Raw genomic sequence first — 22,921 nt, 5'->3', positions numbered from 1 at the left:
GTAGCCATGGGCACCTATATGGGCCCCAGTTATGCCTGTCTTTTTGTCAGCTACGTAGAACAGCCCATCTTGCATAGTTACACCGGCACCACTCCCCTCCTCTTCCTCCGCTACATTGATGACTGCATCGGCGCCACCTCGTGCTCTCGCGAGGAGGTTAAGCAGTTCATAAACTTCACCAACACATTGCACCCCAACCTTAAATTCACCTGGACCATCTCTGACATCTCCCTCCCCTTCCTGGATCTTTCCATCTTCATTAATGACGACCGACTTGACACAGACATTTTTTACAAACCCACTGACTTCCATAGCTACCTGGATTACACCTCTTCCCACCCTACCTTCTGCAAAAATGCCATCCCGTATTCCCAATTCCTCCGCCTCCACCACATCTGCTCCCATGAGGACCAGTTCCACCACAGAACACACCAGATGGCCTCCTTCTTTAGAGATCGCAATTTCCCTTCTCACATGGTTGAAGATACCCTCCAACGCATCTCATCCACAATCCCACTCCTCCAACCGTAACAAGGACAGAACTCCCCGGTCCTCACTTTCCACCCTACCAACCTTCGCATTAACTGCATCATCCGCCGACATTTCCGCCACCTCCAAAAGGATCCCACCACCAGGGATATATTTCCCTCCCCACCCCTTTCTGCAAAGACCGTTTCCTCCGTGACTACCTGATCAGGTCCACGCCCCCAACAACCCCCCCTCCCATCCTGGCACCTTCCCCTGCCACCGCAGGAACTGTAAAACCTGCACCCACCTTCCCCCTCAACTCATTCCAAGGCCCCAAAGGAACCTTCCACAACCATCAAAGTTTCACCTGCACATCCACCAATGTCATTTATTGTGTCTGTTGCTCCCGATGCGATCTCCTCTACATTGGGGAGACTGGATACCTCCTCGCAGAGCACTTCAGGGAACATCTCTGGGACACCCGCACCAATCAACCACACCACCCTGTGGCCCAACATTTCAACTCCCTGTTTTAAAAAATTCTCAAGGTCAGGTTCGTAGGAGAGTAGTCTGACACAGAACAAACGACCAAGAGGCGAGTCTGCTAGAATATGGGCATTTTATTCCCCGCAGCGTCGCCACAACCAACGGGTCTGGCTTATACTCACTCTACATGTTACCGGAACTGGGAGCCGTCAGTTCTCGTAGAGCGGTTGCCAACAACCCACGCTCGGCGGTTAAACGTAACCCCGGAGCAGACTCACCGAACTGGAGACTTTTCCAGCTGATATACTCTTTTCCAGATATAAACATTCATGTGAACAGCAGAGCAAGGCTAAAAAACACATTCCATTCTGGTTACATACAGATAAGAAGATTCACACGGGGAGGTGTGTAATAAGATTCACACGGGACTAAGCAACACCTCCATTCCGGTTAGATTCACACATGTATTGGGACATAATTTTTTAACCGTTTCACCACATTCCACTGCTTGGCCCAATACATGTGTTACATTATGATTCACACATGTATTGGGACATAATTTTACACCACACTCCCCTTCCCACTCTGCCGAGGACATGGAGGTCCTGGTCCTCCTCCACCGCCACTCCCTCACCACCTGACGCCTGGAGGAAGAACGCCTCAACCCCAGGGCATTAATGTGGACTTCACCAGTTTCCTCATTTCCCCTCCCCCGACCTTACCCCAGTTCCAACCTTCCAGCTCAGCACTGTCCTCATGACCTGTCCCTATCTGCCAATCTCCCTTCCCACCTATCCGCTTGTGGTGAAACGGTTAAAAATTATGTCACAATACATGTCCTCGGATGTTGCCTGACCTGCTGTGCTTTTCCAGCACTACTCTGATCAACTCTTGTTTCCAGCATCTGCAGTCCTCACTTTTGCCTAGTTTTAAGGAGAGAGGAGAAAAGATTTAAAAGGGATCTGAGGGGCAACAGTTTCATGCAGTTTGGCAGAGGAAGTGGCAGGTACAGGTAGAGTTACAACATTTGAAAGACATATGGACAGGTACATGAATAGGAGAAGGGACTGCAGATGCTGGAGATCAGAGTTAAAAAGTGTGATGTTGGAAAAGCACAGCCAGTCATGGCAGCATCGGAGGAGCAGGAGAGTTGATGTTTCCTGATGAAGAGCTCATGCTCGAAACATTGACTCTTTTGCTCCTCAGATGCTGCCTGACCAAGGTAGATGAATAGGAAAGACTTGGAAGGATATGGGCCAAATACAGGTAAATGGGACTAGTTTAGTTTGGGCAACGTGGTTGGTATGGATAAGTTGGACCAAAGAGTCTGTTTCCATACTGTATGACTCTATAATATTGATTAATCATCAATATGTTAACGATCTGGGCACTGAAAATCAGAAAATTATCAATACAAGAAATTATGTCTGGACTGTGCATAGCAGGAACCTTCACTACTGACTCTGGGTTTTTTAATATCGGGGGATTGTTCCTACTTTTAAACTCCTTGGTGGTATCCATAACACAGTTGATCTACCTACTCGAAAGGTACAAAGAAAGGTACTAACCCTATTGCAGCTTAAATAATCATGGTGTTGGGTTTCCCCACTCTAGTACTTCACCCCACAATTAAAACGTCTTAATAATTAATTCAGTGATTTCCTTGGAAAGTGGATCACCTTGAAAAGAATATATCTAATATATATAATTTAATTTTGCATTCACTTCAGGTACAGAGTTTGATTACAACCACACACCAAGTGCCTCTGAAAGCATGGGGCATAGGAATACCACCATTCAGAGGTTTAGCTCACTTCCATCTCCCTCATATTAGTGGCTATATTTGCAATGGGTACACAGAGACTGTTTTATGAAAAGGGAAATCTGTAGGAAGGTCAGAGCCCAGACATGCCAGGAATTGAGCAGGGTTTGGGCAGTTCCAGAAATCTCCCATTCAAAGTTATCATATGAGGATGTTGCAACAGTTGTGAATTTTTGGAGCTGTATGTTATTCAACAGAAATTAAGAATCTGTTCTTAGTTGTCATTTCTTGCAACTGATACTTTAAACTCTGGTTTGTAATAACTTGGTGTGACAATTGAATACCTACCCAGCATGTAAAGATAGTTTATTCATTTTGTCTGGCTTTGTTTTTTTTTAATTTGCAACAATATTAGTGCTGTACATGTTACCCTAGTTAAAAGAAAGTAGTTTAAGAGCTTCAATTAGTAACCATGGGAATATAAATTCCTAAGATGTCTGCCAATTTAATAGCAACTTTTTATTCTGGAAAATATGACTTGGCTTTGAAGAAAAGCCGTCACTACCTTTAGAAAGTTAGAATGTGAGCAGCTGAAATAATTGAGTAACCTGATGTATAACTCAGGCTGATGTAAATTAGCTTTCCATAGAGAATAGCGTGAGATCTGCAGCTGATTGCAGCTGAGGTTTCACAAAAAAAAAGGCCTTGAGGCCACAGACAGAGCTGGTAGCTCACTGCCTGCGATAGCAGCTTCATACCATTGGGTCTGCCAGAACACCAACATGCACAGGTCTTTGCTTCTCAGTGAGATAAAAGGAAAATTGGCACAAGTACCTACAGATTACTTTTCAAAGACATTTTACAAGCCCACCATCAGCCAGTTTCATAAGCTAATGATGAATAAGTGCTCTTTGATCCAAAATGGAAAAACTCTGATACTTCGCTTCAAGAGCTCAATGCTGCTTTTTTTCAAAGTAGAGTACATGTATTTGATAGTCTTTTAAGTCACTGATCTACACTGATCTACCTTACATTGGTAAGGTAGAAACAGCCAATGAAGCATAAGATATTTGATATGATAAAATTGTTTTATCTAAATTTTTTGGTACTGAGTAATTTTAAAACCTTGCTTTCTTATCTATAGGTTATGGTGATGCGATCTTCTTTCTAAAATAGATGTGTATAGATATATCCTTTTCTTTCTTCAAAATGACCAGTCTCACTTACATTCATCTATGAACATGCTCATTTTTTTCTACATCCTCTTCTAAAGATGAGAACTCTTCAGTAGTGTCAACTTGCCCTCTGGTTGTCTCCCAGGTGAATAATCCTTGTCTATGAGCCTAGACAGGAGCTGTTTTTTTTATGTTGCAGGTTTGAGGTTGAAAAAGCAACTCCAATGCATTGATTTCCTGTTTTTATGCCTTGATAGTTCAGCCTGTAAACAAGTTTGTAAATAGACCTTGTATCATGTACAAGCGCAATTCGACTCTTAATAATGTACCCAGTGCACATGCAGAAAGTACTGGTATCGTTGACACAAGGGTCATTGCTATGTCATTGCAGAGAATTACAAGACCTGTATTCAAAATGATATGATGTCACAACCAGTGTTCTGATATTGCTACTGGATAATAGTTTCTGGGAAGACCAGCAATAGTAAAAAGACCTAGGTCTTTCATAATAACTGCTAAAATAAAAAGCTACATTTAACTATTGATGTCATTTATGGCACAATTGGTAAGGACATTATAAAATGTGACATTACCACCAAATTCAGTGTCGTTTATCTCTCAGTGCCAGCATATGATGTATTGTTATGACAGCCAAATCAAATCAGCTTCCCTATCCTTGTATTCACAACATAGTAAAATTAAAATCCTCAATGACTTTCAAAATTGTCCCAAATGGAACTAATAAGTTATTAATAATACAGTGATTTTAGCACAGCCAAGTTAAACAATAGGGTAATCTAATGAATGTCTATGATTGAAACCCAATTTTCTTTGATTTTAGCCCCCATTCATACAAATACAGAGAGGCAAACTCTCTGATAAGGGATAAATTCAGGAAAAATAAAACAAAAACTGGCCTGTTCACTTAAGCAGTTTCCATGATCCATAATATCACAAGCATGTAAGATTATATATTACTTGGTTTCTGAAGACATTGGTCAAAGTAAATAGCTTTAAATAGGCTTCAAGAAATATTCACTTAATACTTAGAACTGAGTTTCTATTCTCTGAACTTTCAATAAATTGATAATGGGAGGGCAACCAGAAAGCAATCTAAATCTCCTTGGGCCCCAGCTATTCATGATACGTATATAAAGGACCTGAATGAGGGAACCAAATGCTGCATTTCCAAGTTTGCTGATGACACAAAACCTGGCGGTATTGTGAATTGTGAGAAAATAGGGGGAGCCTTCATGGTAATTTAGACAAGTTGAGTGAGTGGACAAACAAATGGTGGGTGCAGAACAACATGGCTAAGTGTGAAGCTATGCTTTTGCTGTGAAAAATAGAAAGGAAGAGTATTATTTAAATCATGATGCATTGGGAAGTGTGGTTGTGCAATGGAATCTGCGTCCTCTTGTTCACCAGTCAATGAAATTAGGCAGGTAGGTGCAGCGAGCAATTAAGAAGACAAATGGTATATTGGCCTTTATTGCAAGAGGATTTGAGTTAAGAAGTAGGAATTCTTACTGCAATTATTCGGGACTTTGATGAGACCACACCTGGAGTATTGCAAGTAGTTTTGGTCTCCCTACCTCACAAAGGATATACTTGGATATGCAGTGGAAGTTCACGACACTGATACCAGGAATGGCAGGATTGCTGTATGAGGAGAGATTGGTTTGACTGGGTATGTTTTTACACGAGTTTAAAAGAATAAGAGGAAATCTAATTGAGACGTATAACATTCTAATGGGCATGGACAGACCAAATGTAGGGAGGATGTTTTCTCAGTTTGGGGAGTCTAGATCAGGGGACACAGTCTCATGGATAGAGAGCTGGACTATTTAGGACTAAGATGAGGAAACATTTCTTCACTCAAAGAACAGTGAACCAGTGGAATGTTCTCCCACAGGTGGTCAAGTCATTCAATATGTTCAAGAAAGAGATAGAATGGTGTTTAGATTTTAAAGACATTAAGGGCATACGGAGAAGGCAGGAATGTGGTATCGAGGTGAAAGGTCAATCTTGGGCACGGTGGCTCAGGTGGTCAGCATGATGGCTCAGTGGTTAGCACTGCTGCCTCACAGCACCAGGGACCCGAATTCGATTCCAGCCTCAGGCAACTGTCTGTGTGGAGTTTGCACAATCTCCTCGTGTCTGTGTGGATTTCCTCTGGGTGCTCCAGTTTCCTTCCATAGTCCAAAGATGTACAGGTTAGGTGAAATGGCCACGCAAAGTTTCCATAGTGTTCAGGGATGTGTAGATTATGTGCCTTAGTCAGGGGAAACATAGGGGAATGGGTCTGGGTGGGTTACTGTTCGGAGGGCCTATGTGGACTTGTTCAGCCAACTGGCCTGTTTCCACACTGTAGAGATTCTATGATCAAATTGAATGGTGGAGCAAGCTTGAAAGGGCAAATGGCCTACTCCAGCTGCTCGTTTCTGTATCTTTCATTAGAGCTGAAAGAAATTAGAAATGTGAGGTTTTAAGCAAGTGAGAGGAAGAAGAATAGAAATAGAACTATGTGAAATGGATGATTGCTTTGTGGAACACCTCAATTCAGTCCACAAATGTAACTCTGAGTTTACAATTGCATGTAATTTTAATTCTGCACCTTAATCATACACTGACTTCTCTGTCTTCAGTCTCCTGCAGTGTTCCAGTGAAGCTGAACATAATCTCTAAGACCAGCACCTTATCTTTCAAATAAGCATTTGAATAATCAGTTCCCAGAATCAATTTGAATTCAATTCCAGACTGTAACCTCTGTCACAAAAACAAAAGTTGCTGGAAAAACTCAGCAGATCTGGCAACATCTATGAAGAGAAATTAGGGTTAACGTTTCAGGTTTGGTGACCCTTCCTCAGAACCTCTGTCCTATTTTGCTTTCTTTTTCTTCACAGGTTCCTGTTTAATCTTGTTTTTCTCTGTTTTTTGCTTTTGGACAACAATTGTTCATCATTCTGCCATTTACACCTTCTCTGGGCATATCCTTTGTTCCTTTGATATTCCAATATCACTGTTGTTGGGCTTGCAAAACCAACCCTTTTTCTGTTTAATTATCTCCTGTCTCCCACCCTGTTATAGATTTTCCCTTTTGTTCTTTTACACTGACCCCTTTTATTTATTTAAAACCTATTACAGGTCTGATGATAGGTAATCACCCTGCAATTTTAACTCTGATCTTGCTCCCCAGATGCTTCCTGGCCTGCTGAGTATTTCCAGCATTTTCTGTTTTTATTTTGGTCAAACTTAGCTTTGATTATCAGACTGACACAATAAAATGTCTTTGGACTTCAACTTTAATTCAGATTGGCTCCAAAGTGGCGACATAGCTGGTTTTAGAGCCAAATTTGGCACCTGTTTGGCTCTTGTTACATCTCTTTTTACCCATCGCAGCTGTTGATTTTAAATGTGGCACATTGATTAATACTGAAGCTTTGAAGTTACAACACTGTGTCAGCCGTGGCTCAGATGTGAGTATTCTCACAACTGAGTCATATGATTATGGATTTAAGTCCTACTCCAGGACTAGAGCTCAAAAATCAAGAATGATGTTCCAGTGAAGCAATGCTGTAGTGTTGAAGATACTTCCTTGTGGATACTGTCTGCCCCAAAGTTGTTACTCTAAAAGATCCCATGGTACCGTTTCAAAGAGCAGTAGGAGAGTCATCCCTGGTCAGCATTCATCCCTCAATCAATATCACAAGACAGATAATCCATTCTATAGGAATCTGCTATGTACAAATTTGCAAATTGGTTGCTGTGCTTCCTAAATATTGCGTGAAATTCTGGTCTCCTTCCTATCGGAAGGATGTTGTGAAACTTGAAAGGGTCTAGAAAAGATTTACAAGGATGTTGCCAAGGTTGGAGGATTTGAGCGAAAGGGAGAGGTTGAATAGGCGAGGGCTGTTTTCCTTGGTGCGTCACAGGCTGAGGGGTGACCATACAGAGGTTTATAAAATCATGAGGGGCATGAATAGGATAAATAGACAAGGTCTTTTCCCTGGGGTATGGCAGTCTAGAACTAGAGGGCATAGGTTCAGGGGAAAGATGTAAAAGGGAACTAAGGGGCAGCTTTTTCATGCAGTGGGTAGTGTGTGTATGGAATGAGCTGCCAGAGGAAGTGGTGAACGTTGGTACAATTACAGTGTTTAAAAGGTATTTAGATGGGTACATGAATAGGAAGGGTTTAGAGGGATATGGGCCAAGTGCTGGCAAATGGGACTAGATTAGGTTAGGATATCTGGACAGCATGGATGAGTTGGACCAAAGGGTCTGTTTCTTTGCTGTACATCTCTATGGCTCTAAATTACGATACTGGCTAATTTTCTAAACAAGTACTTCATTACTATAAAGCAGTTTGAGATGACATGTGATTGCGAAAGGCACTTTCTAACTGGATGCCATTTTCTTCATCTAAGAGTATCTCTGAGCCTTATTCAGATTGGATGTGTATTTTGACTCTACCACTGGGACTGAAATCATTTGACAATGATCAGACTATTAGCAGAAATACCAGATGTAGTTGAACAGGGTGTACAGCAACTAATTGGCACCTTTCTTACAAAGCACAAAAAAAATTATTCTGACACGGACAGGCCCACTTGTCCTGCACTCCTGCCATTAAAAATCAGAATGGCAGTACCTATTCATTAACTTATTCTGGAGTTTGTACAATTCCCCATTCTACATTTAATTCACTCTTCTCTGAAAATAGTCATTTTTAAACAGCCTGGACTCCATCTGAGATTAAAGTAAATTGGTATTAAGATGAATTCATGCAATGCTCAATCTTACAGAAGACACATTCCTTCACATTAATATGATATTGGAATGTCAATCTGTACAATTTACAATTGGATTAAAAATACATTTGGCCTGATCTTCTCTCTTTCTCCTGTCACACAACAAAACAAAAATATGTTCAATGATCAAAATATCAACTTGCATTTCAATAGTTCCTTTAATGTAAACAAACCACCCCAGCATCCTTTCATGATGTGAGAAGGAATAGTTAAAGAAAATGTCTTTTGAAAACAGGGTATGATTTAGTAAAGTGTTTCCAGGTGAAAATTCCAGATGTGGAACAGGATGTCCCCAGTGCTAGAGCAGAGGACATAAAATAAACCATAGGAAATTGAAGTCAAGAGAATTGATTTCATTACATGGAATGCACATAAGATATTGGCAGAAAGGATTGCGTAAGGTTTTCTGCCTGGAGTGTTTCTATAACAACAAGGTGATTGTTTGATTTAATATAAAGACCCACCCTAATGAAATGGGGATAAATTTCTTCATTCAAAAAGGTTGAGTATCTTTGGAATTGTCTACCCCAAAGAGTTACAGATCTTCCAACACTGAACATATTTAAAGCCAAAATAGTAAAGATTTTTAGTTTCTCAGGGAGTCAAAGGATAGGGGGAGCATATCGGAGACTGGTGTTAGAACTGAATATCAACCATGCTAATAATGAATGGTGGACCAGGGCAATGGACCACATGATCTTCTTATTCTCCTGTTTCTTATGTTCTTAGGAGACGAACAGTGTCATTGTATAATATTTTGAATAAAAAAACTAATGTTAATTTTGGCAACTCCTTTATTACGTCAGGTAGTTCCAATTGTTTACAATCATGTGTATGATTGATGATTTGTTTGACTAAATTTGTAAAACTATTGCTAATAATCATCAGTATTTCTATTTTTGACTGAGACAACCAACAAAAGACACAAGACATGGGAGCAGAAATTAGGCTATTCAGCCCATCGGGTATTCTCTGTCATTCAATCATGGCTGATAAGTTTCTCAAGCTCATTATCCCACTTTCTCCTCATAATCCTTGATACTGAAGAACCTATCGATCTTAGTCTTAAATATATTCAATTACCTGGCCTCCATAACCTTCTGTGGCAACGGAATTCCATAGATTCACCACTCTCTGGCTGAAGACATTTCTCCTTATCTCCATTCTAAAAGGTCTTCTCTTTACTCTAAGAATATGCCCTCGCGTCCTAGTCTCTCCTACCAATAGATACATTTTCCCAACATCTACACTGTCCAGGCCATTCAGTGTGTTTGAATTAGATTCCCTCCTCATCCTTCTAAAGTCCAATGAATGTAAACTCAGAATCCCCAAACGTTCCTCATACGTTAAGCTTTTCATTCCTGGGGTCTTTCTCATGAACCTTCTCTGAACCTGCTCCAGGGACAATACATCCTTCCTGAGATGTGGGACCCAAAACTGTGCACAGTACTCCAAATTTTAAAGCCTCAAATACATCCGTTTTTACATTCAAGTCCTCTCAAAATAAATGCCAAGATTGCATTTGCCTTGCTAACTACTAATTCAACCTGCAAGTTTACTTTGAGAGAGTATCTGGACTAGAACTCACAAGTCTCTTTGCACTTCAGACTTCTGAATTTTCTCCCCATTTATAAAATAGTTCATGCCTCTATTCTTCCTACCAAAGTACATGACCTCACACTTTCCCATATTGTACTCCATTTGCCACTTCTTTGCCCATTCTCCTAATCTGTCCAAATTCTTCTGCAGCCTCCCTGCCTCCTCAGTGCTAGCTGTCCCTCGAAATATTTTTGTATCATCTGCAAACTTAGCCGGAATGTCCTCAGTCCCTTCATCTAGATCATTAACATATAAGTGAAAAGTTGTGGTCCCAACACTGAGCCTTGTGGAACACCAGGTGTCACCAGCTGCCATCCTGAGAAAGACTCTTTTATCCCCACTCTATGCTTTCTGATAGACAGCCAAGCTTTTATCCATGCTAGCACCTTGCCTCTCACACCATGAGCCCTCAACTTACTGAGTAGCCTCCTGTGCAGAACCTTGTCAAAGGCCTTCTTGAAGTCCAGGTAGATAACACCCATTGGCTGTCCTTTGTGTAACCTGCTTGTTACTTCCCCAAAGAATTCCAGCAGATTTGTCAGGCATGACCTCCCCAATATGAAAGCCTTTGCCCTATTTTACAATATACTTCCAAGTATTCAGAAATTTCTTTCACAATGGATTCCAGGATCTTACCCATGACTGAGGTTAGGTTAATTGGTCTGTAATTTTCTGTCTTTTGCCTTACTCTCTTTTTAAACTAGGGTGTCATGTTAGCAATTTTCCAGTCTTCTGGGATCCTTTCTAATTCTAGTGATTCCAGAAAGATCACCACTAACACCTCCACAATCTCTTCAGCTATCTCCCTTAGAACTGTGCGGTGTAGTCCATCTAGTCCAGGTGAACAAAGTTAAAAAAATCACATAACACCAGGTTATAGTCCAACAGGTTTAATTGGAAGCTAGTGTGATTCCAATTAGACCTGTTGGACTATAACCTGTTGTTGTGTGATTTTTAACTTTATACACCCCAGTCCAACACCAGCATCTCCAAATCATGACTACTAGTCCAGGTGATTTATCCACCTTCAGGCCATTCGGTTTCTCTAGCACCTTCTCCTTGGTGATGGCCACCATACCCAGCTCTGTCCCCTCAGTCTCTTGAAGTTTGGGATATTATCTGTGTCTTCCAACATGAAGACTGATGTGAAGTAATTATTCAGTTCCTCAGCTATTTCCTTGTTCCCTATTACTATCTCTCCAGCGTTATTTTCTAGCAGCCCAACGTCTACTTTTGCCTCTCTTTTGCGCTTTTATATATCTAAGGAAACTCTTACAGTCTTCCTTTATATTACTGCCAGCTTACCATCATGTGTAATCTTCTCTCTCCTTATTTTTTTTTTGGTCTTTGTAAGCTTCCCAATTCTCTGGTTTCCCACTGCCCTTCGCCACGTTATATGCTTTATCTTTTGCTTTTGTGCTATCCCTGACTTACCTAGTCAGCCAGGGTTTTCTCATCCTCCCTGTACGACGCTGCTTTTTCCTCAGGATGAATCTCAAAACAAAACAAAATACTCCGGGATCTGAATCATGCCCTCAGATATTCTGAGAACTTCACTACGTTCTGCTTGTCAAAATAGCTTTGACTAAACTTACTATCAACTTCACTAAAAAAAAAACTTTATTCAGTTTTTCAATATATTCATGAAATGCTTTGTTGAGAGATGCTGCTTTAAAAGTTATTTTGTCAATCTTTGTTAATGCCATACTAGTTACATTTGTTCAAACCTAAAAATAGCTTTGTGCTGGAAAAAAGAGCTCCTCCATTTGTGAAGATCTAAATGAGATTTTGTCACATTTATGACTTTCTTTTTATCCCCAAGATTATATTGTTTTTTTTTAAAAAGTGGTCCATTTTCAATTATATGGCTCAACTGACATTTTCTTTGAAACACTTTCATGAGATGTGGGCTTTGCTAGCAGGAAGAACAATAATTGCCATTCCTAATTATCCTTGAGAAAATGGTGGTGAACTGCCTTCTTGAACTTCTGCAGTTCATTTGGTGTAGCTGCCCCCACAATGCTGAAAGGGAGGGAGTTCCAGGATTTTGGCCAAGCAACAGTGAAAGGTTGGCCAAGTCAGAATTGTGAGTGGCTTCAAACATTATTTGCAGATAATGGTGTTCCCATGTGCTTGTAATGAAAATGTTTAAAATTAGTGGTTCTGGATGATTAATTATCCTATATGTATCATGAACAGTGAAGTAAGAAGATAATGGAAAAGCATACTAATCCATTTTTTCATATTGAAAGATAGAACTGAAAAAATTATATTTCAAATCTTTATTTAATCCTTAAAACATGCCTTATTTCAGAAAGTACTCTACTCTTTCTCACTCAGTTTGAAACATTTTAATCAACATTTTTGAAAATTGGATCTATGCACTTGCTATTGCGATATGGGCAAAGGGATTTTCTGCCAGCCTTTGGAGCTGATTGCTACGTATAGTACCTCCTAATTGTGATCATGTACAGTTCACTAGATATTCATTTCCAAAGGTATTGTATCAACTTCAATCTCCTAGTTTGCTAAAAAGAACAGTTTCTTAAACAGAAGTGAAAGCGAAATTAGGCACACAAAGTATTAATAATTCCTTTATGTTTGTAGCTGCAAAGATGAGTTAGCAGGGAAGAAATGTGATATGTAGACATCCACTTCTTCTTTAAAACCACTTTTGTTACTAATGTGAGCATTTAAAGGGAATGCAACTTTTTTTAAAGCTCTTCACTCTGTCCCTAGTGTAAAATATTTAGTAACCAAGAACATTTCTAGCATTCTTTGGACACAAAACAAAGGCAATTTTCAGGTCTGACAGTAACAGCCTTTGAAACATCTGTGACAATGTGTAATGACTTCCTTACAGCCCCACTGAGTTCCAGCCCTTGAACAAATACACTTTTGAAGTGGTAAAGTATAATATGCTCCTTCAGCTGCTGGCAATAGGAAGAATACTAACTGTACTCTAATAGCCCATATTTGCAAACCCATACCAAATGTTTACTGTTGGATGTGATTCTGCTATTGGCCACCACTTTCTGAACAATCATGAGTGTGCTAATAGTTGCAATAACAATCAATTTAAGCTATTCAGTTGAGTTGGTAATATAATTCACGTAGGCTTACTAAAAACAAGACCTATTCTTTGCAAATAAAATGAATATATTCAAGCCCTGTGCCTTTTTAAAAATTAGCTGGAAGAAAAGATCTGCTTTGCTATCTCCATGACAACATCTAAGCCAATCAGAATGAACTTGAAAACTAATGAGCTCCCCTTTTCTTCTGTACTATCAGTTATTGAAATTGTTTGAAATGTGCCATTCTTGCATTTGTTCTGATGAGAGCAAAACAAAGTTTTAGTAACATGACCAAGAGAGGGTTCGTCTGTAATTTTTGCTCTCTTATGTAAGGATGTGCCAAGACTACGTTCAGTGTCTTTTCAACAAAGCCATGCACCTCAAAGTTATGCTCCTTATGAATGTGGCCCTTATTCCTCACCTTATGAAAGGTTGGACAATGACTACAGTTCAGCAAAACAGTGATGCAGTTGAAAAATGTGAAAATCATTCACAATCTGTTCATTTCCTCAGCTGTTCACTTTGATGTACATAACTTGCTTCATCTTGTTTGATTTTGTGTCTGAAATGGGTTTGAGCTCCAAATTTGTGTATTTGTTTTCTAATGTGAAGAAGAAGGCATCATTTTTATTTATTGGTCACTTGTAAATGGGAGACTGAGAACTTTTGAACGAAGACCTTGGGAAGCCTTTGAAGGTGGATTCAATTTTCAAGCTGGCTTTTAAACAAGCACATAGTAGTGAGTTTAAATATGCACGTTTGTGACTCATTTTCATGTACAATGATTGCACAGACTAGCCTCTTGCTCAATTCTGCCAGGTAATGATTGGCGTAGATCCAGTCATCCTTAAGGGGACTGCTACGAGCTACTCAAGCAGGAGAAATGAAATATTCAATTTTGTGAGACCAGCATGCTTCTTCAGACCGCCCAAGATGCCTTGGCCTACTGCTGGCTTACCTACCATGTCAAAGTTGCCTTAAATGTGCAAAGCTGTGGCATAGTAGCTGATTGGCACTCTCACATTACCGTTTGGAATTCAAATGAGGCCTAAACTTGACAATGTTGTCAGATACCTGGCCGTTGCTGTGGGCCGGTGGCAGAGACACCTAACCCACTTTGCGTTTGTGTTTGTTTTCAGTACAGTTTGGAACGCTTTATGAATGTAAATATTAAATTAAGTATGCCGTAATACTTTGAGCTGATGTCCTTAACAAGGCATCAGATTTTCACCAACTGTTCCCATATGTTTTGACATAGAAATACAAAAGGCAATGTAGCTGAAGTTGGAAATGATGTATATAATCACGTACTATTAGAAAATTATTATCAGACAATGATTGTCTAAATGGGAGATTACTTTTTCTGTATTGACTCCTAGAAGGGAGGAAAAGTAATCACAAATACCTTAAGGATTTTCAGGAGCCTTATTTCTAATGTTTTTGTTCTTGGAAAACATCCTGCTGTAAAGCTAACATATAGTTTTCTATTTGGATTGCTTTTAATTCCCATCTGGATAATCATCAAAATAGGAAGTTTCTGTCTTAGCCTTTTGCATTTAATGAATGGCACAATCATGGTTTTTAAAAGTTGGATGTGATTCTGCTATAAGGTCAGACCAATACGAGACATAGCTAGAGGTTTAAAGCTAAAACTTGAAGCCAAATCAAAAGCATTTTAGCCAAATCTTTTGTGATGACATTTAGAAGTTAGGCAATTGACAGGAGGACTGATTTGAACTTCTCCCCAGGGTTCCTATAGTGATAATTTTCACCAGAAACTGCCTCAAAGGTCATTTGTTTCTTGGCAAATAGTTTCACTGAGAAGTACACTACAAATATTAGTTAAGCATTACACAAAACTTTCTGCACCCATCTTTGCATAATTATTTATAAATGAAAAAAAGTGATTTCATTTTTAAATGCTTTGTTTAAAATGGTTTGGGCAAAGTTATAGGGGGAATAGATACCCTTTTCAAAGCCATTCAGATTTGGAAAGACTTTTATTGTAGGCTGCTGTGTGTGGTGCACAGAAACACATTGTAGTCATGCAAAGAAAACGGGAATGAGTAACATTCAAAGGTTTCTATGTCTGCCACAAATTGTACTCCAGCTGTTCAGAATGATGTTTCCAATTAGAACTCATACTCTGTACTTACCATTGCTCAACAGAGCAAAATGAAAGCAATTTTATCTTGAGGGCTTTTGTGGCATTGTGGTAATGTCCCTTCCTTTGGGTCAAAAGGGTCCCAGGTTCCAACTGAGAATAGGGTGGGCATGGAGATTTCACCATATTATGCCTAAACAGATTGACAAAAAAAAGCACCGTCTCATCAATCACCAACTGAATATTTCTCAATATTATTCCAGCTCTCTGATCCACGGGTGTAATTCTACATTTTCGGGAACCCCATGCCAACTAGCAGCTTTACAGTTCTATGCATTTCTTTGGCTTTAAAATGTTCCACTTTAAAATGCTTTTTAAGTGAAATTACTTTGGACGATCAGATCGGCTAAAATGGATCATGAAAAGGTGCCATATTGGTCAAATACGGAAAGGCCTTTATGGGGCTGGGGTTGAGGCATTTTGAAAAATGTCAGCACCTAACAATGATGTAGCTGTTTGCAACCTTAGTGAGATATTTGATCTTGAGAGAAATTTCAAGTCTCATCCTTGGACAGTCATATATACAAATTATTCCACCCATTAACATTGTGCTTACCTCAGCTTATCTGCTACTGAAACCCTCACTTGCGCCATAATTAACTCTAGACTTGACCATTCTAATACACTCTTGCTTGGTGCCCCAAATTGTGTCCTATGTAAGCTTCGAGTTGGCACAGTGGTTAGTGCTACTGCCTCACAGCGCCAAGGACCTGGGTTTAATTCTATTCTCAGGTGACTGTGGGTTTCCTCCAGGTGCCCCCGTTTTCTCTCATAGTCCAAAGATGGCCAGTTTAGGTGGATTGGCCATGCTACATTGTTCCAAAGTGTCCAGGGATGTTCAGGTTAGGTGGATTAGCCATGTCAAATGCAGGGTTATAAGGATAGTGTAAAGGTGTGGGTCTGGATAGAACGTTGTTCAGATGGTTGGTGTGGACTCGATGTGCCTCCTGGCCTGCGAGCACACTGAAAGGATTCTATGAAAGTATCCAAAGTTCTGCTCCCTGAGTCTTAACTAACCGGTGGCTCAGTGGTTAGCACTGCTGCTCACAGTGCCAGGGATCCAGGTTCGATCCCAGCCTTGGGCAACTGTCTGTGTGGAGTTTGCACATTCTCCCCGTGTCTGCGTGGGTTTCTTGTGGGTGATCCGGTTTCCTCCCACAGTCCAAAGATGTGTAGGTCAGGTGAATTGGCCATTCGAAATTGCCCATAGTGTTAGGTGCATTAGTCAGAGGGAAATGGGTCTGGGTGGGTTACTCTCCAGAGGGTCGGTGTGGACTTGTTGGGCGGAAGGGCCTGTTTCCACACTGTAGGGAATCTAATCTAATCTAAGTATCATTCACTTGTTATTGCTATGCTTACTAACATATTATTTCCTCATCGAGCAACATCTTGATTTTAAACTTTGTGTCCTTGTTTCAAATCTTTCCATGGTATCACCTTTTCCTAAATGTGTAACCTGCTCCAGCCTCATGAGTATCCTGGATATTTGCACACATCTGCTCTGGCCTTTTGAGTATCCCTGATTTAATCACTCCATCATTGATGGCCATGACTTCTGTTGCCTCGGCTCTGAGCTCTGGAATTCCGTCCTTAAGACACTCTACCTTTCGTCCCTCCTCTAAGACACATCTTGAACTTGCTTTTTGATCAATGTTTTTGGTCATCTGATCTAACATGATCCAGTGCTGCATTTTGTTTTATGATGCTCCTATGATATTCTTTAGGATGTTTTATGACATTATATAAATACATTGTCATTGATCAGGGAGAGTATATTCTGAAACTAGAAACCTAAATTTCACTTTCAGTAGCTCTCACAATGAAAAGCCTAAAATTCACCTTTAAAAATGTAATAATGGATGAGCATTTTCTTTCTGAATATTATATGAATTGTCAGTGATGACAATCAGTTTCACATAGATTTCTATAGGAACTGCTCTCTTTTACATTTGGATGCCAACCTGTTCTCAAATATGAATCTGTTTGTTTGATATAACATTCTAATTATAATACTAGTTGGAATGAGAGAAAATATTCTTCTTGACAAGTATGAATTTCAGCAGAATTAAATATTAATAGATTAATTATGAGACATTTTGGACAGTGAGTTGTTAGGATGTGGAATGCATTAACTTTGTGTCATATTTGATGTTGAGATAAGTTTCAAGCATCATCTTGCATAATCACATATGCCAATTATTCCATCATTAACCTCAACTTGTCTGCTACTGAAACCCTCACTTGTGCCATTATTAATCTAAATTTGACTATTCTCATGCACTCCTGACCAGGTCTCCCAAATTCTGCCCGGTGTAAGCTTGAAGTTATTCAAAACTCTGAGTGTGTCATGGAAGCTGACTCAATTGTGGCTTTTAAGTCAGAGTTGGATAAGCACCTGAAGAAAGGAAATTTGAGGACTAATTTGACAGAGTGAGAGTGTGACTAGCTAAACTGTTCTTGTAAGGAACCAGCATGGAAATGACAAGCTGAGTGGCTTTCTTAAGTGCAGTATTCATTCTATGATTCAATGGGGAACAGATCTATGATGGATGTGTGGCAAAAAAAAACTACAAACTAGCAAACCATGAGCTTGAATGGTGAATTGTTCACAGTACAACAGTAAGTAATCGGACTTTAAAAATTCTTAAGGTAAATGAGTCATAGCTAGCAGTAAGGCCCAATGAATATTTCCGCTCAACAGAGTAACCAGCTTCTCATATAAACACAGTGAATGATGGAGAAACTCAGCAGCTCTGGCAGCATCTCTGGAGAGAGAAACAGAGTCCAGTATCAATATTCTTCAGATCTCTGAGAAGGAATTAATGTGAAGTTAGAAGACCCATGCCTAACAATAGAATGAAAACTTCACAAAAACTTAGGATGTTTTAATTTATTTGTCCGTAATTACTCTTAGTTGAATTTCTTTAGAAATTTTACAAATTTGAATCAGTGATCGGTTTTTCAGCTGTACATAGTTCAGTTAATTCTAATCTGTACTGAATAGTTTGTGAATTACACTTCATTTAAGGAGGAGAGAAGATGTTTGTAAATGTTTACTTTAAAAGTAATTGTTTGCTGGTTAGTTTGTTTTGAAACTTTCAATTTCAGTTATTGGGAAAGTTAGGATCTGAGAGTACTTGTAAAATTTGAAACAGCCAGCACCTTCATCACTTTAGACAAACAGTTCATTTTTTTAAAGGATTTCTGGGTTTTCCACTTTGGGAGCCACTGGAGCATCAAAGCTTACATGGTCACTACAATATTTTGAGTGAGGAGAAAACGGAATATAAATTGCTTCTAAATTCTCAGGAATGCTACAAACTAGAGGGAAAATACATTTTCTCTCAGGTTAGTGATGTCAACTGTTGTGATTTTCATGGGTTATGTTTTACAAAAAAGGATGTTTTAACACTCCAAACTATAAGAATCTCAGTTACCATAGGTCACCTCATTGCAGTTTTACCAGAAATACTATTTACATTTAAGTGAAAGATTAGCAACTTTTGGATTTTTTAATCTATTAATAGCTGTTTATCAGGTTTGCATTGCTGATCCCTGGGCCTGGTATGAGAAAGTGGCAGCCAAGGACACAATTTTTGTTTCTTATATTCTTGCATGGGATGTGGGTGTCATTGCATGGTCAGCGTTAGTTGCTGATTCCTGATTGCCCTTGAACTGAATGACTTGCTGACCATTTCAGAGTGGTTTAAGGTCAACCATATTGTGGGACTGGATTCGCATGCAGGCCATGTTGTGTAGGATAGCATGTTACATTCCCCCAAAGGACATTAATGAAACAGGAGAGTTTTTATAACATACAATGAAAATCTTTTGGTCATCATTAGAGAGACTAGCATTAAATTCCAGATTTTATTAAAGAAATACAAATTCTCCTTGGTGAGGTGCTGTGATTTGAAACCATTGAGCATTAGCCTAGTCCAGTGATATTACCAAAATGCTAACAACTCCACTACCTATTCCTGTGCTGGGGTAGATATCACCCCAATGATTTTTTTGAATAAATAAGTATATTAAATGAAAGCTTTCAAAGATAAGACTTTAACTTTGCACTTATTAAAGTCTCCTGGTCAATCAAACATCTTGTTTTCAAAGACCACACAAATGTATCTACTTCTACAAATTAAGATTTTACTGATGGCTGAGGTCACTAAGGCTTTTCAAACAGTTACTGACACTTTTCCCTGCGTCTTTTTATCAGTGTATTTCATTTATTAAGTTTGTGAAAGGCCCTCAGTCTGTAAAGGCACTTTAAAATTAATTCTGTATTCCAATTCTTCAGTGCCCTTATGGCAGATACAAATACATCACTTGAATTGGTTCATGTTTATTTTTCTAACTTAAAGTGAATAACTGTAAGGTAATATAATTTATTTTCTTCCTCTCTATTTTGTAGATTTTGTACCTAGGTACTTTGTACCTAAGATTGTGCAATGTGGGACAACATTGTAAACTTTTCACTGCACTCCTGTGTTTCTGTACTTGACTACACGTGACAATAAACCTAATTCTAATTCTAAAAGAACAAAAACTAAACTGTTTAATATTTGAGCTGAAGAAAGAGGCTGTTATTTTATAAGACACTTAAAAATTATGCAATACATCTGATTCAATATAAATGTGTGTAAAAAATTAATTATGTTTTGCAGTTCACACACCTAAATTGGCTTCAGTTTGCAGAGGTAGGAGTTTGTGGCTTGAGGTCCAGCTACTACATTAATGTAGATAGGATACAGGGGATGAAGTAACCATAAAACAATCTAGCGATCAATATTTAAATAGAGCAAGGCAATCACCTCAAAGCTCAGTTCAGGACCAGCTACCATACGACTGAAAGAAGCAAACAGGGAAGGTGAAGTGGATAAGCTAAGATACAGAGTGTGGAAGCCAGAATTATGACAGCAGATAAAGAAGGAAGGCTTGAAATTACAAGGAAGTTCTCAGTTCCATTTATTGGGTTAAAACATTCAAGAGAATACTTGGAAACCAGGCAAAAAAATATGAAAACTAGTTCTTGGTGTTTCTCTGCACATTGTTACCTATTGCTGCAAGGCTACACTACAGCAAATAGGTGAATAGGGATTTTCCATTTATATAAATATTTTTGTCATTCTTGTCCTTATATAAAATTAACAAAAGTATGACCGAGGAGATGACGTACTGTCAACAGGAACCATATGTTAAGTGCTAAGGTTGCAAATAGCCTGGCTAAAATTAAAACAGCGGCTGAAAGAGGCATGGTGTCAATGGTATGGATGTGGAATCTGTAGATGGACCTGAGATGATAATTACCATATAGTACCAATGTTTAGCTGAATACAGTGTAACTCAGGTTTGGATATTGAACAAACAGATATGTTGAACGTGCAGACAAAAAAAACTACAAATGCTAGAATCCAAAGTAGACAAACAGAGGGCTGTAGGAACACAGCAAGCCAGGCAGGATCACTACCTCACCATTCTGCTACTCTGCCTACCCCTGCCCCATCTCTCTGTTTATCTGTAGCTTCCCCCTAACCCCACCTCCAGTCCTGAAGAAGGATTATACCAGTAACGTAAACTTCTCCACCTCCTGATGCTGCCTGCCTTGCTGTGTTCCTACAGCCTCCTGTTTATCTACTCTATGTTGAAGAAGAGGATAACCACATGGAGAGTCTGGAGACAGTCAAGGGTTGTGATGGGAAGGTGGAGCTTGGCATTATTGATTGTCTCGTTGAAATTGGCTTCATGTCTACAGAGATTTTAAAGGCAGCATATAAATGAACAAGAGTGAAAATAGAATAGATCTTTGAGGTACTCTGGAGATAATGGTGTTGAGCTAGAAAGAGAGGCCACTTGTAGCTAATAATTGGCTACAATTGGATAAGTATGTACCTAAGCAGGGGCACTGATACCTAGCTGAAAAAAGGTCATTAAATGAATGTTTTGTCAACAGTGTCAAAGTCTGCAGAAGGTTTGAGGAGGAATACATCATAGTCATAGCTACAGAAGATGGTGAATGCAACTTTGGTTCAGGGCAATTTGGTGCTATATTAAGGATGGATAACTGGTTCAGAGAGATAATTTGGAGATGCCGGTGTTGGACTGGGGTGTACAAAGTTAAAAATCACACAAGACCAGGTTATAGTCCAACAGATTTAATTGGAAGCACATTAGCTTTCGGAGCGTCGCTCCTTCATCAGGTGATTGTGGAGGGCTGATTTACAGAGGAACTTGTGGGAACCATAGGCACAGATTTGAGAGGTAATTGTTTGCAAGGATGAGAAGAAAGTGGGATGGTGGGCGCTTTTGGAGATAGTTTTAACAATTTGGGGGTTATTTTGCCGATTTCTCCTCTCTCATACACTCTGCCTGTTCATTCACCTGCGTGACCCACTACATACCCTGAACCTTGTCAATGACCGTTGGGGATCAAGGTGAAACTGGATTCAACTCAGAATAAAGAATTCTGGATCAATGGTGCTGGAAGAGCACAGCAGTTCGCTTCAGGCTCTCTGCCTTTATTCCTGATGAAGGGCTTTTGCCCGAAACGTTGATTTTGCTGAAGCTCCTCGGATGCTGCCTGAACTGCTGTGCTCTTCCAGCACCATTGATCCAGAATCTGGTTTCCAGCATCTGCAGTCATTGTTTTTACCTCACAATAAAGAATAGCAACACAAGTTATGGTAATTTCCAACCTTGGTAACACAGATTTACAAACCAACCGACTCCCACAGCTACCTGGACTACACCTCCTCCCATCCTGCCCCCTGTAAAAACGCCATCCCATTCTCCCAATTCCTTCGACTCCGCCGCATCTGCTCCCAGGAGGACCAGTTCCAAAAACGCACATCCCAGACGGCCACCTTCTTCAAGGACCGCAATTTCCCCCCCAACGTGGTCGACAATGCCCTCCACAGCATCTCCTCCACTTCCCGCTCCTCCGCCCTTGAGCCCCGCCCCTCCAACCGCCACCAGGACAGAACCCCACTGGTCCTCACCTACCACCCCACCAATCTCCATGTACAGCGCATCATCCGCCGTCACTTCCGCCACCTCCAAACAGACCCCAGCACCAAGGATATATTCCCCTCCCCTCCCCTATCAGCCTGCCGTAGAGACCACTCCCACCGCGACTCCCTTGACAGACCCACATCCCCCACCGACCCAACCTCCACTCCCGGCACCTTCCCCTGCAACCGCAGGAGGTGCAACACTTGCGCCCACACCTCCCCCCTCACTTCTCTCCAAGGCCCCAAGGGAAACTTCCATATCCGCCACAGATTCACCTGCACCTCCACCCACATCATCTACTGCATCCGCTGCAGCCGGTGTGGCCTCCTCTATATTGGGGAAACAGGCCGCCTACTTGCGGAGCGATCCAG

At 40.1% G+C, this 22,921-nt stretch overlaps 1 protein-coding gene across 4 annotated transcripts in view; it reads left to right on the top strand.

The window, feature by feature from the left end:
• The window catches only part of arhgef3 (Rho guanine nucleotide exchange factor (GEF) 3), a 328,180-nt gene that overhangs the window by 245,373 nt on the left and 59,886 nt on the right, over positions 1 to 22,921 (top strand). The window lies entirely within an intron of this gene.

Source organism: Chiloscyllium plagiosum, chromosome 18, assembly GCF_004010195.1.
Source record: "Chiloscyllium plagiosum isolate BGI_BamShark_2017 chromosome 18, ASM401019v2, whole genome shotgun sequence".
Classification (NCBI taxonomy): domain Eukaryota; kingdom Metazoa; phylum Chordata; class Chondrichthyes; order Orectolobiformes; family Hemiscylliidae; genus Chiloscyllium; species Chiloscyllium plagiosum.
This window is presented reverse-complemented; position numbering and strand designations above follow the sequence as displayed.